The sequence below is a fragment of the Macaca mulatta genome, chromosome 7 (genome assembly GCF_049350105.2).
Source record: "Macaca mulatta isolate MMU2019108-1 chromosome 7, T2T-MMU8v2.0, whole genome shotgun sequence".
In the NCBI taxonomy this organism is placed as follows: Eukaryota; Metazoa; Chordata; class Mammalia; order Primates; family Cercopithecidae; genus Macaca; species Macaca mulatta.
The window spans coordinates 56884606-56899806 of NC_133412.1; the positions used below are offsets into that span (position 1 = coordinate 56884606).

Sequence of the window (15201 nt, forward strand, 5' to 3'; positions counted from 1 at the left end):
TGAGTCCTGGCATGAGCCAAGAAAAGTGGGGGTTGGGCAGGACAGGTCACACCCATGATGTGACCCTATTATTTTGGCTCCAGAGTGGCTTTATGGACCTCCCGAGGGAGAAGGTGGATGGGAAGCAGCAGGTGGAGAAACTAGAGCTTGGATTCATCCAGCTCTCTGGAGCAACAGATGGCATGAGTAAGCAGGAGGCCAGGGCACAGGCACGGGGAGCTGCAGGGCCTTCAGAGGGGCCCCAGTGTCTGAGCCGTGTCCTCTCACAGGAGAGCACATCACGGTATATGAGAGCCAGGGGGCAGAGCCAAACACTCAGCACAAGGAGGAGGAAGCCAGCAGGCTGGCCCAGAAGGAGGAAGAGATGAAGGTAGAGGGTGTGCAACATCTCTGCGGGGTTGGGGTGAGGGTGGGTGCTGGCGCCGGCTCAGGCGTGGTAACTGAGCACCCCTCCCTTCAGGTGAAGCTACTGGAGCTGCAAGATATGGTGTTGCCGGTTGTGGGCGACCACGAGGGGCATGACAAATTCCTCCCTCCTGCCCAGAACCTTCTTGATGAGCCCGCTCCAGGGGCCCCAGCCCCCCAGGAACTTGGGGCTGAGGAGGAGCAGGGTGGTGAGTAGAGCCCTCAGGTGGGGTGGGCAGGCCGGAGCAGGGGAGGCTCGCAGTGTACTCAGAGCCCCGCCTCCCTCTCTCTGAAGATTTTCAGGACAGCGTGGAGCCTGCACGGGGACAGGCCAGGAAGGGTTCTCCCCGTGACAACCCCACTGCACAGAAGATCCTGCAGCTGCTTCCTGTAACGCAGGACACCCAGGAGCACCCAGGCTTGGCCACCAAACCCTGCGTGCCATTCTTTTACCGGGCAGCTGAGAACAGAGAGATAAACATCATCATCATCTGAGAGCTGGTCAAGAAATTTAAAAACAACAACCAAAATTATGGGGTTAATCCCCTACACAATTCATCTACTTCATTGGAATGTTAGAGCCCCTCATGTTTATTTATGTTTCTAATTTACAGTTTAATTTTATTTATAAAAAGTTAAGGGAGAGGGATCTTTCCCTGATGTTCACTCTGGCATCCGTTAGCATTTTTGTTTTTAATTGATAATTGTAGATCATCAGCTCACATATCGAGTTTGCCCTTACATGGTGGGAGTTCAAACACACAAAGACCCACTATTTGCACAAAACTATTCTTACTGGTTTGGAATAGGCTGCCCTGCTTTTTAAATGTTATTGCAGCATGTATATTCATTACAGAATTCAGATAAAATTTGCTTATGTTCTGTTATTATGTTTGATTGAATCCTAATCACAGTGAGCTCTTCATTAGCTCAACATGTGGTTTGCCCTCAAGTGCACAGTTTCTTACTTTGTAACATGCCACTGTGAGTACTGACATTTAGAGTTGTTTAAAGGCCAAGAACTGGAAACAGCCTTTCCCCTATTTTCTGTGTATTGGGGATGGGAGTGATAACATTTTGGGGAGCTTTTTAAATCTCACAGAAGAGGAAAGTGGCCTGCTCTGGCAGGTGTGCGCAGGATAGAGTGTGTTTCATTTGTTCTGGTGCCAGGAATGAGCGCGGTTCTATGGTAGTTCCCTTAGGATTTGTACGTGCTCTGGGCTCATGAAGATATTTCAGCATGAGCTGCAGCGGTTGGACTCTTTCTCAATGACCTAAAAAGGGATTTTTTCCTAGGAATGAAAGGCTCCCATCATTGACTGTGGATGCGGAAAACCTTTTCTAGCTTAGAGCATTTATATCTACAATACATTTTAAAGTCACAGTTCATGTTACCTGTTTTAATCACATGACTACATGTCCCAGTACACAAAAGGGCACTGCTTGGCATTCTTCTTAATGTATTTAGTAAAGATCATAAGAAACCCTTTCAGAGTTTAAATGTCCCTGGAACAGGCATACAGGCTCTAGTCAAGAATGAATTCGAGTGAAGGAAAGCTGTGTGACACCTGGCATTCCTCTATGTTCACGGAGCTTCTTTGAGGCTAGAAGACTGATTTTACCATCTAGACCTCTCTGGCTAATACCTATTCTTCAGCCACATCGGTTAATCTGACATAGGAATTTACTTCTTTTCCTTGAATGGAAAACACTTTAAAAATAATAACAACCATTTTTATAAACTAATATATGTGACAGTACTTAGTTGAAACAAAAAGCAGTTTTAGTGGACAGTGTTATACTGCATTTGAAAATCAAGGTAAAGTTTGTGCAACTTAAAATATTTACAAACTGCAATGCAATCTACTGTTGGTGAATGTCACAGTATTGTGAGTAAAAGTATCTATACAATCACAGAGTTATATTTCCTCACAAAGTTCTTTACGAAGAGTGAAATATGTTTTTATACCTCTCGGTTTCAGTTAGAGGCATATTTTGTGCCATATTTATGTTATGTGTCTATACAGGATGAATGAATTATTTCAGTCATACATTGTCTAAATCATAACTTCATGATGCTTGGGAAAGAATCAACAGTTAAAACTTCATGAAGTTCTAATGTCTGTGTCCCCAAATACGTCACAGTGTTAGGATATAGGGGGAGTTGTATGCGCACACCCTGGGGAATGAAACTCTAGTTATTACTAGACCATCTCCATTTTTAGCATTTGGCATCCTCATGATACTTTTCTAAATATGACATTAATAGGAGAGCAATAATATGATTTTACAGATGAAATAACAGATTTGCCTGCATTCACTGAACGAGTACAAATATTGGTCCTTCAACTGACTCTTCCAAATTGTATGAATTTATCAGGGTATTGGATAAACCCAGTTTCAGAATGATAAAGAAAAACTGTCAGACCAAATAATGTGGCTAATTAACAGTGGTACGATTTCTAACCTGAGGGTTTAAGATGCACAGACAACCAGACCCTTCGCCACCTTAACCAGGGCTGAGTCCTTACATTCCTGGATGGTGATGTTTATTATTTAAGAGCCAGAGGCTGGTGGAGTTGGTTTGTTTGGAGGAGGCCTGATGGCCTCCCTACTCTCACCAAAGCAACTTTTCCCTCAGGGGGGCTCCCATCTACTTATTGGGAGAGGCAGCTGAGGCAGGACAGTGGGGCTAAGTGTAGAGCAGGTGAGGGCACGGGCTGCTGGAGTGGCCCCCCTTCCCCAGTGTACATATAGTATCTGTGTAACATTTTGTATATTCCAGGGGTTAGGGTCACCCCCTGTATTGTACCTCATGGAGGTTGGAGCTGGTATATGGGGAGGACGTTCTAATCATTATTTATGGCTGGGAGACTTATTTATTGATAGCACAGGACAGAGGAAGGAGGTGGGGATGGGTTGTGGCTCCCTGGTGATATGACTCCTGTTTATTTTGCTTTTCATTATGGAATAAATGGATTTAGCCATACTGCTCAGCCTGGTGGGTTCCCGTTTCCCTCACTGGGTGCTGGAGTTTGTGCCACTGAACGAGGAGCCCCAGAGTGTCTGAGCATGTCCAGCTTGGCTGTTGGGGACCTTCCAGGCCTGTTACCTGTATGCTGATTGGTGACACCTGATGGATTTCACAGGGACAGGGGAGGTGGGTGGGCTCGCCAGGCGGAGCTCAGCTGGGCCAACAGGCACTGTGGTCCCCTTGGCTGAATGGCACAGTTGACCCCTAGGAGCAACAGGCCAAAGTGCCTGAGCCCACTGGCCAGCGGTAGTGCTTCAGCGGGGGCCAGGGACCCTGCCCTCAGTCACATGCTAGCAGCTATGATGGTACCTGGGAGGGAGGGAAGGGGGCTGTGTGTCCCTGCCTGGCCTGTGAGGTGTGTTGTGTGATGACCACGTGTATGGGACTCTCAAGATTTTATCCCAGATCACCACTGGATTGACGACAGATAGAGGAGGTGGGACCCTGACTATCACCCCTGCTCTGCAGTGGATTCGGCTCTCGGCACTCTCAGGCTGGGAGCTGGATGCCCGGCCCTGGCAGCATGACTCAGACTGCATGACAGGTATAGCGTGCCCAGGATGATGTTCCTAGGCCTCTGACCGCCTCAGTATCCAGCCCCACATACAGTCCCCTCCAAGTTCCCAGCCCCTGGACCATAAACCATGAGCTCTCTGCCCTCTCTAATGACTCCAGAGAGCACCCGCATCTGCCAGCTTGTGAATGGAGCCTGTTCCAAGAGCCCACAGGCTCAGCCATGGAGGCTGGGGTGCTTTGGGGCTGTGGGGGCCAGCCCTGGTACCTGCATCCAGCTGGGATGCTCTGCACCTGCATCCAGGAGTCGTCCATGGGCCCCCGTGGGCATGTTGTCGGTGGTTGTGTTGATGTCACTGATGATGATGGGCACCTCCCTCAGCACGTGGTGCATGCGCAGCATCTCGTTGCACCGCTGTGCCTGCTCTGCCGACTCCTCCATCAGCATGTCCTTTTCTCCACGTGAGTGCAGGTTGGTCAGCAGATCCGAGAAGATGAACTCCTTGATCTTAGAGTGGGCAAAGAGGGAAGGAAGTTGGGACCTGATGCCTGTGCCACCCCGGCCACCCCGCCACGCCCTGCTGGGACTGTGCACTGGGCTTGGAGCCCCAAGTGTGGCTTTTCAGATGTAGCTTTTACACCACTTAGACTCGAAGACCCACTTCCACACTGCCTTTTTTCACTCAGATGGGGACACTGAGGCCCAGAAGAAAAGTAACCTGTCCAAGGTCACAGATCTGAGAGGGGAGCCAGGACCTATCATGGCACCAGGACACCTGTCTACTCAGTTTTTAATTTTTGGATATAGGATCTCACTCTGCTGCCAGGTTGGAATACAGTGGGCGAGATCACTGCTCACTGCAGCCTCAACCTCCTGGGCTCAAAGTGATCCTCCAATGTTAGCCTGTTGAATAGCTAGGACTACAGGCACATGCCACCACCAGGCCCAGCTATCTTTTAAATTTTTTTGTAGAGACCAGGTCTCACTATATTGCCCAGGCTGGTCTCAAACTCCTGAGCTCAAGTGATCCTTCTGCCTTGGCCTCCCAAAGTACTGGGATTACAGGCATGGGCCACTGTGCCCAGTCCCACGTTCTAGTTCTATGGGACAGCTCTGGTCTTGACCGTGCCCCTCTCCCTGGACCTGGTCCCATAGGGCTGGCTGGCATCTCTTCCAAGCCAACATGGCCACCTGCATCCCCAGTGCCACAGGAGCCCCCTGCCCCCATGAGGCGGTGCATGCACATTGTTGATCCTGAGGTGCATGGTGGTCTTGGGCATGAGACCAACCATGAGGTCCCACATGGTCTTGTTGACAATGGCCACATAGGAGTCCACCAGGCTCTGGGTGATCTCCATTTGCTGCTCCAACTGTGGGTCCATGGAGTGCATGAAGCTCTCAGAGACCTTCTCCTCGGCCTTGCTGGCCTGTTATAGAGAACACAAGGGCATCAGGGGGGCCAGGCCATGCAGCCAGGCTCCAGGCATCCCCAGCATCTCAGCCCCTCCAAGGGTACCTGGAACATTGAGGCACAGGGAGAAGCAACTGGCCAGAACACACACCCAGCTCCCCACACTCTAGAGGGTTTCAAGTCTCTGCCTCTCAGGACCCCAGGCCCCCCGCTATTCAGTCTTGTCTTAGTTCTGACTCTAGTACCCAGAATTTGCCTCCATTTCCCAATCCAAAAATTAGGAAAGAACATCTCCAGGTCCCTTGCTTGAAGACCTGGCCAGAGCTGGTGCCAGGCTGCAGACCCCTGGCAGGAGGTGAGAAGGGCATACTCACTTTCCCCTTGTCTTGGGAGTCCCACGCGCCAACATTGCCACCACCGCTGCCACCTGGGAGCACAGCCAAAGTAGACACACTCACAGCAAAAGGGGAAGGGTTGAGTGAACCTGGGACACTGCACCCCAATTTTAATGTGTTGATCAATTCAATTTGCTAATATTTTGTGGAGGATTTTTGCATCAATATTCATCAGTGATATTGGCCTGTAGTTCTCTGTTTTGGATGTATCTTTGGTTTTGGTATCAGGGTAATGCTGGCCTTGTAGAATGAGTTTGGAATGGTTGGGTAAGGTCTCTAGTTTTGGAATAGTTTGGGTAAGGTTGGTATGAGTTCTTCTTTAAATGTTTGGTAGAATTCAGCAGTGAAGCATCAGGTCCCAGACTTTTCTTTCCTGGGAGACTTTTTATTACTCCTCGATCTCATTATTTCTTATTGGTCTGTTCAGGTTTTGGATTTCATCATGGTTCAATCTTGGTAGGCTGGATGTGTCTAGAAATGTATCCATTTTTAGTAGGTTTTCCTATTTCTTTGCATACAGTTGCTTATAATAGCCACTAGTGATCCTGCGAATTTTTGCGGTATCAGTTGTAATGTTTCCTTTTTCCTCTTTGATTTTATTCACTTGGGTCTTCTTTTTTTCTTAGTCTTAGTTAGGCTAAAAGTTTGTCAATATTGTTTATCTTTTCCAAAAACCAACTTTTCATTTCATTGATGCTTTTGATTGTTTTCTTCATTTCAATTCCATTTATTTCTTCTCTGATCTTTATTATATCTCTTCTACTAATTTTGGGTTTGCTTTGCTCTTCCTTTTCTATTTCTTTAAGATGCATTGTTAGGTTGTTTATTTGATGCTTTTCTACTTTTTAAAAGTAGGTGTTTATAGCCATAAAGTTCCTCTTAGTACTGCTTCTGTCGTATGCCATAGGTTCTGGCATGTTGTGTTTCCATTATCATTTAAGAAACGTTTCAACTTCCTTCTTAATTTCTTCGCTGTCCCACTGGTCATTCCAGAGCATATTATTTCATCTCCATGTGTTTGTATAGTTTCCAACATTTCTCTTGTTACTAACTTCTAGTTTTATTCCACTGTTATCAGAGAAGATGTTTGATATTATTTCATTTTTTTCTAATGTTTTAAGATGTGTCGCATGACCTAAGATATAGTCTATCCTTGAGAAGGATCCATGTGCTGAGGAAAAAAAATGTGTATTCTGTAGCCCAAGGGAGAAGACACCCACCCCCACTCTGCTGCAACACACAGCGCTCCGCTCAGGGATGGGGCAGTGCTGTGCTGTTGTTACACAAGGGGCTCTCTTTTGGGGAGGGAACAGAGTCTGTTCTGTAGTGTTTGCCATTTTCCAAGGTGCAAATATTCTATGGCTGATTTTAAGCTGCCGCCATCTTCTCAGCCTGGGCTTGTTTGTACCCACCCTTGGAAGTCTATCCAAGTGTTTGAAAGGATGTGGGTATTGTGATCTAAACTGTATCTTTCTTAGGGGACACTCCAAGCCCAGTTATGCTGTGGTTCTTGCAGACTCATAGAGGACCTGCCTTGGTGGTCTTGGATAAGATCTGGAGGAATTTTCTGAGCTACCAAGCAGTAGAGACTCTTATTCTTTACCTGTAATTTCTCTCCAAAAAGCAGTCTGTCTGTCTGTCTGTCTGTCTGTCTATCTGTCTCTCTCTCTCTCTCTCTCTCTCTTCCTACCTCCCTCGCTTTCTCTCTCTGCCAAGCCACTTGGAGCTGGAGGTGGGCTAACACAACATCCCCATGGCCACCACCACTGGGACTGCACTGGGTCAGACCTAAAGCCAGCAAAGCACTGGGTCTCACTCAAGGCCCACTGTCAACACTACCTGGCTATCGCCTATGTTCACTCGAGGCCCTGGGGCTCTACAGCCAGCAGGTGGCAAGGCCAGCCAGGCTTGTGTCTTTCCCTCCAAGGCAATGAGTTTCCTCAGGCCCTGGTGGGTCCAGAGATGTTGTCTGGAAGCCAGAGACTGGAGTCAAAAACCTTAGAAATTTACCTGGTGCTTTATTCTGAGGTGGCTGAGCTGACACTGAAACCATGAGACAAAGTCCTTCCCACTCTGCCTTTCTCTTTCCACAGGCAGAGAAGCCTCACCCTGTGGCCACCACCACAGGCCCACAGGGAGTGCTGCCAGGCTACTGCTGATGTTTACTTAGGGCTCAAGGGCTCTTAAGTCACTTGTGGTGAATGCTTCCAGGCCTGGGACTCACCCTTCAGGGCAGTGGGCTTCCCTCTGGCCCAAGACAGGCCCAGAAATGTCATCTAAGAGCCAAGGCCTAAAGTCAGTGACCACAAGAGCCCATTTGGTGCTCTCTACCCCATTGTGGCCAGGCAGGCACCTAAGCTGCAAAACAACTGTACCTTTCCCTCTGCTTTTCTCAAGCAAAAGAAACCTCTCACCACAGCCACTGTAGCTGGGAATGTGCTGGGTCTCAGCTGAAGCCAGCCACCTCACAGGGGGAATGATTGGTGGAGACTGTTATACAGCCACCTTGCTCTGCCCCTCCTCCCTCACTGAACTTTACCTCCTAAGAGCCCTGTTTCCAAATACAATCACATAGGGGGTTAGGGCTCCAAGAATGAATTTTGGGGAAGAACAATTCAGCCTATAGCATTTGGACTTGGGGAGAAGGGAGGGAAAGAACATGCACAGGAAGGTCACAGTGTAAGCAACAGTATGGAAGTGGGAAAGTTCAGCTCATGGATAGAAAAAATTAATCCAAGTTGGCAGGGCCCACAGGGAGATGTGGTGGGGTGGTGAGAGGTGGGCTGGTGAGAGGTGGGCCACATCAGAAAGAACCTTGAATGTCAGGCTGAGGTGGGAGGCATTTCCTGTTGTGTAGAAGGTGCCAAGAGGTGGTGGGGAGGGTAACATGATGAAAGGATATTTAGGAGGATGGATCTGGCATCAGTGATGGGTGGGGGTAAGGAGTGAACAAAGCTGGAGGCCAGGAAACTGGACACATAGCCCAGAGTTCAGACTTAGGCTGTTCAAAGGCAATTTCCACACTGAATTCCAATGTGGATCTAAGCATGCAGGGGATAGATAATTTAAAAAAGCAAAACCATTCCCTTCCCATTACCACACAGTTTCCCAGCTGAGCTCATCACCAGAGTCCTGCAAATCAGACAGTCTACCTGCCCCAAACTCTGTCCATAGAAGCTGTGACCCAGAGGGAGCCCTTGTCCATCTGTAGCCCAGGGACACTGCAGCCTGAGCAGGGCTGCACCTGTTCCCTCCCAGGAGCCTCATCTCTGTCTAGCCCGGCTTTGGCTTCAAATGCCCTCAGCTTTGGCTTCAAAATCTGTTGAGTCAGATTCATGACAGCTCTGGCCTTCTTTGGTTTAGGGATTTTAAAATAGTTTTTTCAAGCAGGCAGTAGATCAACTCTGCTTGCTTACCTCTAAGAACTGGCTACAACCCAGAGAAATCTGTTATACTCATAGTTATGGCTTGATTACACTGAAAGGATACAGATTAAAATCAGCCAGGGGAAGAAAGGCCTAGGTCTGGGTCCAGGAGGGCATCAGGCATGGACTGTCCATTATCCCTTCCCCATGCAGTCAAAGTGTATTACCCTCCCGGCTTCTCTATGTGCCAATACACACGGAGTATTCCCAGCCAATGAGGATCCTTCAAGCCTCAGTGTTCAGGGTTTTTACTGAAACTTCATCACAGAGGCATGCTGGATTGTCCATGTGGATCCTCTCAGTTTTCAGTTTCCAGTCTTTCCAGAAGTGACCTAAAGCCCATACTCTAAATCACATAGTCACTTTTCCTGGCCTGGCTAGTCCCCACCCTAAATCTCATTGTTAGACCATCCATCATGAGCCAGATCCCCAGGCAAAGATATTCCTATCAGGTATTACGTGTTGATGGTTACCTCCCAGGAGTCTAGGACAAAGGCCAGACCTCTTTTTGGTCAAGGTTAATGTTTTTTTTCCTTTTTTACTATACAACATGCCATAATCCTGCTACTTTTTCTGTTTTGTCTTCAAAATAACCCTAATTGGTGGGTAAGGATGTTTATTATTATAAACAAGATCTCAAGAGGGAAGACGCTTGGGCAACATTGCACAGTTGATCCTGGACTCATAGTACAAGACTCTTTCCACTCTGAGAGCCCCGAGCCCTGAGAAGAAGATGGAAACAAGGTGTGTATGTGTGTGTGTGTGTGCATGTGTGGGTTTGTGTGTGTAAATGTATTTCTAATGAATGTGTGTGGATATGTGTATGTCTCTGTGTGTGTATACATGTGGATGTCTGTGTGTCTATATGCATGTTTGTGTGTGTGTGTGTACAGTGGTGCACACCTGTAATGCCAGCTACTCAGGAGGCAGACAGGGGAGGATCACTTGAACCCAGGAATTTGAGAGAGAGAATATTTCAATGATCTTTCTCTTGCAGTTAGAAGACAAAACCTGGGGCTGGGCATAAAGAGACAAAGCACAACATAAAGAGGCAGAGAAATGTCTAATAAAAACAAGTGACCAATAATTAATTAGTTCATCTATAAAGAAATATAGCATTTTAACAGCAGATTAAAACTAGAAGATAATCTTCTCTAGAACCCTGATAATCTTTGTGTGAAAACTCTTGGGCACATATGTTAATTGCCAAAACTCACAGGGTCCTGTGCAACAGAATTGGAGAGTAAAACCATCTTTTTAAAACCCACTATGCTACAAGCAGCATTCAACTCTTTCTCAATTAAGACTTCGCAAACCTATCTCCAGCTTCCAGATGGTGAGGGAAAGTGTGATGAGATTTTATGATAAATTGTGCCTGTCTCTGAGCCCATTTCCTCCTGTTGAAGAGGAAGAAAATGAGGCAAGCACATTACAACTCTGCTGACAAAGGTCACAAGCTAAGCAAATAATTATTATTTAAAACCAGAGAGTCCTATAATTTATTTACAAATTCCACACGTTCTGTATTAGATTTTCCAGTTCAATTTACTTGTATTCTTTGAATGAAATTTATAAGATTCAAATTATTCAGAAAATGCTCCCAAGTGAAGAAAAGATTTAACCATACGAAGTATCATGCTACCTAATATGGTGTGGTGGTGAAGTGTGCAGGCTCTAAAGCCAGAAAACACAGGTTCAAGTCCTGGCTCTACTACCTTGGGAAAGTTACATGGTCTTGCTGTGCCTCCATTTTCCCATCTAAAATGTGGGAATGACAATAATGGTGTCTATTTCAGAGTTGTCTTGAGGAAAATAATACATGTGAAGCATTTTGAACAGAAGTTACTGCTATATAAGTGTTTGCTATAGTTATTTTAACATTTCAGATTATAAATATCTACCCTGTTATTCAGATAACAAGAGTCCCTAAGCTGATAACATGATGAAGAACTTTTGGGTTTCTTAATTTCCATCAGTTTTGTGAGGGAAAAAATACCACATGAAGAAGAGCAACTGAAGCAGGCATGAGAAGGAAGCTTGGCTTAAGATTGGGGAGCTTGGATTTATTAGGCTTTTGTCTTCTAAAAATGTCCTAAGCTCCATTGATAAGAAGATGTTCAATATCAGTCTAGCTAAAAAGGACCAATAGATCCCACAAGACACTGAGAGACAAAAATAGAAGGGTAATAAATGAAATATGGAAAACTACACAACCAGAAAAATAAACAACTACCAGTACCCAAAACATGGCTAAATCTCACAGGATTATGTTGAATGAAAGAAGCCAGCCACAAACGCGCACATACTGAATGATTCCATTTATATGAAGTTCAAGAACAGGCAAAACTAATCCATGGTGACAGAGGTCAGGATCCTGGTTAACTTTGAGGGGACAGCAACTGAGAAGGGGCAAGCGGGAGCCCTCTGTGCTGATGGGAACATTCTGTATCTTGAGCTGAGTGGTGGTCACATGAATGTGCACATATGTAGATACTATGGAGTTGGCTGGGTGCAGTGACTCACACCTGTAATCTCAGCATTTTGGGAGGCCAAGGCGGGTGGGTCACTTGAGGTCAGGAGTTCAAGAATAGCTCGGCCAACATGGTGAAACCCCATCTCTACCACAACACAAAAATTAGCTAGGTGTGGTGGCATGCGCCTGTAATCCCAGCTACTCGGGAGGCTGAGGCAGGAGAATTGCTTGAATCCAGGAGGTGGAGTTTTCACTGAGCCAAGATTGCGCCACTGCACTCCAGTCTGGGCAACAGAGAGAGACTCCATCTCAAAAACAAAAAAAAGTATGGAGTTGTAGCTTAAGGTACATGCACCTCACTGTATGTGAGATACTGTCTTAGTCCATTTGTGCTTGCTGTAACAAAATATATGAGACTGGGTAATGGGTAAAGAATAAAAATGTATTTCTCACAGTTCTGGTGGCTGGGAAGTCCAAGATCAAAGTGCCAGCAGGTTTGTAGTCTAGTGAGGGCTGCTCTCTGCTTCCAAGACGGCACCTTGAACACTGTATCCTAACATGATGGAAAAGACAGAAAAACAAAAGAAGAAAACAGAGTTACGTAGCTCCCTCAACCCCTTTCATAAGGTCACTAATCCCACTCATGAGGGGGCTCCTCCCTCACAACTTAGTCATCTCCTAAAGATTCCAACTCTTAATACTATCACATTGGGGTTTAAGTTCTGACATGAATTTTGGAAGAGACACAACCCTTCCAACCATAGCAAATATACTTTACTATAAAGAAAAAAAGGAAAATCTTGTCTCCAAACATAATATTTTAAGAGTTTACATATTTACAGCCCAATTTTCCACATGCTTACATACATATTTATGACCACTAGAGTCATTCTTAGCTGAGAAAAGTTTCAGTAAATTAAATTTGTTTCTCACATTATCTATTAATACCTTATTCAGATAAAACCAAATTTCTAACCTAGATTTTAGGTTAAGACAGAAACCCATAGTCATTCGTTGCAATGTGAGAATGACAGAGCGAGAGATATTAACTAGCAGGATCCAACTATTTTATTTTTAATAAATTTAAGAGCACAATTCTCCACTAATGACTCCCCCAGACAAATCATTACTTGGATAGCAAAGAATCAACTAAAAATGGAAGTGAGAACAGTTAGAGTCCTTTTTGCAATGGATGGATGTTTACGAGATTATTAAGTGAAGAGGGTTCAGAAACAAGGGGATAAATGGCATGCTAATTTGGGGTTGAATGGAGTAACCTTGGAAATATAAGAATCGTGCTTAATGGGACTTGTCTACTTGCAATTCAATAATCCAACATGTGTAAATTCAGACAATGGACATGAACACTCAGAACAAAATTACAGAAATAGAGCTGGGTGCGGTGGCTCACACATGTAATCCCAGCACTTTGGGAGGCTGAGGTGGGCAGATCACCTGAGGTCAGGAGTTTCTGATGAGCCTGGCCAAAGTGGTGAAACCCCATCTCTGCTAAAAATACAAAAATTAGGCCAGGCGTGGTGGCTCACGCCTGTAATCGCAGCACTTTGGGTGCGGAGGCTGGCGAATCACCCGAGGTCAAGAGTTTGAGACCAGCCTGGCCAACATGGTGAAACCCTGTCTCTACTAAAAATACAAAAAGTAGCCGGGCATAGTGGCAGGCGCCTGTAGTCCCAGCTACTCGGGAGGCTGAGGCAGGAGAATTGCTCGAACCCAGGAGGCGGAGGTTGTAGTGAGTCAAGATTGTGCCACTGGACTCCAGCCTGGGCGACAAGAGTGAGACTCGGTCTCAAAAAAAAAAAAAAAAAAAAAAAAAATTAGCCAGGCGTGGTGATAGGCGCCTATAGTGCCAGCTACTTGGGAGGCTGAGGAAGGAGAACCACTGGAACCCAGCAGGCGGAGGTTGCAGTGAGCTGAGATTGCGCCACTGCACTGTAGCCTGAGCGACAGAGCCAGACTCTGTCTAAAAAAAAAAAATTACAGGAATAAATTTAGCAAAGAGGCACCAAAGTTAAGATAAGGGCCACTGTTTCACGTCTGACATTTTTAATGCTTGAGTCGTGGGAATGGCAAGCCAGGGACAGAATCTTCTGACCGGAAGCTAAAACCAGCCTTTGGGGTGGGTTCAGAGAGACTGTTCAGACTCAAGATGCGAAAGCGGAGGTTGCCTGGTGACAGTATCCCGAAGGCAAGGGCATTTTCAAAGACAGTGGTACTTGGAGAAAGAGAATGCTGTGTGTTTAAAAAGAAAAACAATTAAAAGAATGGAAACAAGGAAGAAAAAGTGACCGGAGGGTAAGGTGACCATATGTTCTGGTTTGCCAGGTACAGTTAAAGTTACGTCTGCTGTCCTGGTGCAATTATTATAGTGCCCCTTTCACCCTCCGAAGTGTCTGGATTTGTTTGGATGATAAAGCATATGATCACCCTACCAAAGAGAGGATATTAGCCAGAAGACCAGTGTGTCTATTCTAAACGGTGTGGACTCATCCGCACCACCTCTGCCTCGCCCTACCCCGCGCTACCCGAGTCTCCAGGAAGGCTGGAGCGGAACCCTCGGCTCCCGCGCTGCTCTGGTGCCACCTGCAGGTTATATCGGGGAACTGCTTCTCCCCACTCCGAATCTGGACAGCCTTGGACTTGGCTAAAAGACCTTCAGGTGCTATTCCCATCTCTGTCTTTCTGCTAACACTTTAGGATAGTGAGGAAGCAAGAGAGGTTAAGCTTACTAAGCTCCTACTGTGTACTGGGCACAGAGTGGGCACTTTTCAGAGTGGGCACTTTTCTCTCCAGCCTCGTTATTGATGGGAAATAGGTGATTATACAACTATGAGACAGAATCAGAGTGGGCTAGCGACGTGCTCACAGTATCTCAGCTGAACCTGGAACCCAGGGGTCTTTGACTCTAAAGCTAAAGCTCTTTTTGGGTCTCCAGCTTGAGCAATAGTTGCAAAATACAAAGGGCACCATGAAAATCCAATATCGATCCATATAAGACTGTATTGCAAACAGAAATAAGATTGTATTGCAAACAGAAACATGGAGTGTCTTCATGGGGGTGATGGCAAGGGGGGAGATTATCTCAATTCTATGTACCTGGGAACTCTCCAAGGAAAATGAATGAAGCATGACTGAGTGCAATTTGTCTGATAAAACCTATCAGAACGCGGGGCCTTGTGGGTCCTGAGTGAAGGTAAGAAACCACGGTGCTGGCCATTTGCTAAGGTGTTCTTTATAAAATTACTCAGGGCCTCAGTGCCTCCACCTTCTTCATTACCCTGGGCAGTTTCCCCATCTGTCTTCATCCTACTGCCTGGCATCCTAGCCATCAAACTGTTTTTAGAGTTATGTCTCCATAAAATAAAAATCATGGGGGAGTCATTCACACCCTAGTGAGAGTCATCTAAGATTCTCTTATCTTCTCAGACCTTTTAGCTGAAGTTGGTTATGACAGAGGATGGGGAGGGGGAAAAGGGTCAGGGCGAGCACTCTTGGAGCTTGCACTGTTTCTTGCCGGTGCCCTGGC

The 15201-nt window shown here is 46.2% G+C and overlaps 1 pseudogene across 1 annotated transcript; it reads left to right on the forward strand.

The window, feature by feature from the left end:
* Positions 1-40: 40 nt before the first annotated feature.
* On the forward strand, positions 41-900 carry LOC144329773 (golgin subfamily A member 6B pseudogene; annotated as a pseudogene). The gene is made up of 3 exons (XR_013395411.1): positions 41-186; positions 270-614; positions 701-900. The product of XR_013395411.1 is annotated as a golgin subfamily A member 6B pseudogene (transcript).
* The last annotated feature ends 14301 nt before the right edge of the window (positions 901-15201 follow it).